Source organism: Propithecus coquereli, unplaced genomic scaffold (genome assembly GCF_000956105.1).
Source record: "Propithecus coquereli isolate 6110/MARCELLA unplaced genomic scaffold, Pcoq_1.0 Scaffold482, whole genome shotgun sequence".
In the NCBI taxonomy this organism is placed as follows: Eukaryota; Metazoa; Chordata; class Mammalia; order Primates; family Indriidae; genus Propithecus; species Propithecus coquereli.
In genome coordinates this window covers 1,371,799-1,375,357 of record NW_012150641.1, presented here as the reverse complement: position 1 = coordinate 1,375,357, position 3,559 = coordinate 1,371,799, and the positions used below count along the sequence as shown (strand labels likewise).

Here is a 3,559-nt window from a genome sequence, read left to right as displayed (position 1 = left end):
CTGCAGCCCGAGGCACCGCTACTCTCCCGGTTCCGCAAACGACAGAATCGCCTAAGCCGTGCCCTCGCCGAGGCCCTTTCAAATCTCCCGCTCCGACCCCATTGGCTGAGCGCGCCGACCATGCCCAATTTTCATTGGCTAGATTTCCTGAGACGTATGCCGTGAGCCAAACGCAAGAGGCCGAATGAGAAGCGGCGCACGCTGTGCTTCCGGCTTGGGGAAGTTTCTCTAGTCCTCTGGTTGGCTGTTCTTTCTTTCTTCTCTCTTCCTCTCTCGTTCCCTCTCCTGCCCCCTTCTCTTACTGCCCGTCCCCCTTTCTCTCTTTTTCCGTTTCTTCCTCCCTTTTTCCTTTTCTTCCTTATTGCTTCTTTTTAAAAAATTTAAATCTTTAATATAACTGGAATTCATCCATGTATCTATATATGAGTTAGGGTCTAACTTTGTTTTCTGCCAGATGAAAAGCCAATTATGACAGCACCGTGTGTTAAACAAACTGCCCCGTTCCCAACGGAATTTAAATGCTGCCCCTGATAAATTAAGACATCTCATATACTTGTGTCCATTTCTAGACACTCTATTCTGGTGTTTTGTTGTTTGTTTTTTGTATGTATGTTTATTCTTGTGTTATTACTATTTTGTTCTTAAAAGTCCTCACATTCCTGGGAGGAGTTTTCCACCAGAGGACCTGTCTCTGCAGGACCCCTGACAGCTGCCGTGTTGTTAGGACTTGTTGTCATTTTTCCTCCTTTGTGCCAGGCTCCCTCTTTTTCTGCTCTTAACTCCCAGATTTCACTACTGGGTTAATAATAATTTAAAAATAAATAATTTAATAATTTAATTTAATAATAATTTAAAAATAAATACATTTGGGGGCTTTCTATGAAATAACCAGTAGATAGATATTGTTTAATATTAGGCAAAAGAAAAAGAATTAACCATTGGATATTTGTAAGTATGTCCTGTCTAGCACCCTTCCCCTTTCTTCTAATAATAGCACCCTAACTTTCCTTTGGAGAACTGCCTATCTCCCCATTCTGTATAGTCTGTTTCTGTTTGAGTTAGTTTCTATTGCTGACAACCCCAAATCCCTAGCTTGACAGAGACCTATTGTAATGGACATTGTGGTTATCTAGCCAGCATCATTCTCCCACTTCTGAAAGCTTCTAAGCTTTTGTGGGCCTGAGCAGGAAGCTGACGTCACCCCAGGTCCAGGAGTCAGCCCTGATTGACTTATACCAATCAATACCTTTTATTCCAGATCATGATCACTGGTTCGGGGATAAGCATGTGACCTAAGTGGGCCAGTTAGTGGGAATCAGGATTCTTACTCAGAATGCTGGGCAGAACTTCTTTTCTCCAGCTAGAAGTGAATAAGAAAGTATTGTAGAATCCCAAATTCTTGTGTACCCGATGAGCAGCTAAAGCCAAACACTGTGTCACCAGTGCTTGGAGACAGAGAAAGGTTTGTTTGATTTGGCTAAAGCAAGAAGATAGGAGAGCAAAATCTTTCAAATCCATCTTCCTAAGGAATTGAAGCAGGTGCCAGGAAATTCCCCAGCCGACAGGTCTGAAGACAGGGCATTGGGCAGGAATAAGAAATGAGACAGTAAAAGAGAAAGAATGGGGTTAGGGGACTCAAGGCTTTCCAGACCAAGAGTCCCAAGAGAGTAATTCCTCACTCTTATTTATTCATCCCAAGAACAAAAGATCATTGTAAATCATACGAACAAACATGTTCTAAAGATATCCCACAGGCAAACAATGTTCTGTAGATTTCCATAAAGATTACATATCCTAAAGATCCCCCACAGGCAAACTTTAAAGATTATTTATAAAGATTAAGATATGCAGGTGCACAATAATCTCAGCAAAGCTATTTCTAGCCTCAAGCTAAACAAGAACATAAATTTGGGATTGCGGCCAGGCTAGTTTTCCAGCAGGTTGGGCGTTTCTGATTGCGGTCCTGGAGCAGTTTGCCACCCCGGGACAGAAACTGTTTTCAGTTCCTCCTGCCCTTGGAATGTCCCTACCACTTGGAAAACAGCCACACCTATGCAGACTGTCACATCCGCAGAGGTTCTTATGCCAGCAATATCTTTAGGTCACCCTAACATTTCTAAACTACCCCAACAAGCAGGGAGCTTTTATGCAGCTAGGGAATACGGGACTAGGGTAGGGGTGGGTTTCTGTGTTGCTTTTAGTCTCTAATAACACCTTGAATAACCAGACTTCTGGGCATCAGGAGCTAGTTACAACTTTCTCAAGGGCATTCACTCCTGCAAAACAAATTCATAGATCCTTGTAACCCTGGAGTGGTTGACAAACAAAAAACCCAGCACATTAGCAGTTAATAGTTACTGCCAGAACAAGGGTGCTAGGCATGAAGCAAGCACTTAACATGTGCAAGCAATCAAGGGCATAATCAAATTTTACATTATTTAAGTGATAAAATGTCAGGCTACTAAAATCTCAAGGGGCCCAATTACAGAAGCATGCAGCCCCCAATGCTGCTTGTGGTGCTCCTGAAGGAAGCAGCCTGCCATTGAAGCTTGTTAATTGCAGAAGCCAGAAGAGAGGCCTGGAAAGGACCTGAGTGCTTGATGACACTGTTGAGCCTCTGCATGCCTACTTCAGTACCTTCCTTACATGAAAATAGGTCTCCTTCCCTAATGCATTCTAAGTTGTGTTATCTGCTGTCCAAAGCATACTGTGTAGAAAAAAACCAAACAGTTTTCCCTCTGCTCTCATACCACAACAATCAACACAGAGGACTTCTGTGACAAATGTGTGGGCATTTCTCCCCCAACAACAAGCAAGCCAATCAATTCTGCAGCAGACACCAACTGGGTGTCCTCCAATTCAATTCTGACACTATCTACCTGGTGACAGCATTGGATCTCCTAGGTTGAGGGCTCAGTCCTACAAGACTGCCCCCTATTCTGATACCAACTGTAAGCCTCAGGTTGTTTTACCTGTGCTGCTGCCCAACTGGCTACAAATTGAGGTTTCCACAACCCTCATTCTTGGGTTCGATTAAATTTGCTAGAATGGCTCACAGAACTCAGGGAAACATTTACTTTTACTGGTTTATTATAAAGGGTAGTAGAAAGGTAGCACAAAGGGTACAGATGAAGAGACGCACAGGGCAAGGTATGGCGGAATGGGCAGGAAGTTTCCATGCCCTTCCCAGGCATGTCACACTCCAGGATATCTCCGTTTGTTCAGCCATCCAGAACCTCTCCCTCTCCCCTCCGCTTGGGCCCTTTGTGCAGACTTCATTGGCTAGGCACGATTGAAGCATGGACAACCACGTAGAGATGTGATTGGACAACCAGGCATGGGTACCACAGCAAGACCCTGCCTTTACAAATTTTTTTTTTTAAATTAGCTGGGTGTGGTGGCAAGTGCTGATAGTCCCAGTTACTTCAGGCTGAGGCTGAGGTGGGAGGATGGCTTGGGCCCAGGAGTTCGAGGTTACAGTGTGCTATGATTGCACCAGTGCACTCCAGCCTGGACAACAGAGTGAGACCCTATCTCTAAAAAAATTTTAAAATTAAAA

At 44.0% G+C, this 3,559-nt stretch overlaps 1 protein-coding gene across 1 annotated transcript in view; it reads right to left on the bottom strand.

The window, feature by feature from the left end:
- AURKB (aurora kinase B) overlaps positions 1-3,559 on the bottom strand; it is a 10,965-nt gene that overhangs the window by 4,867 nt on the left and 2,539 nt on the right. The gene's annotated exons all lie outside the window — the stretch shown is intronic.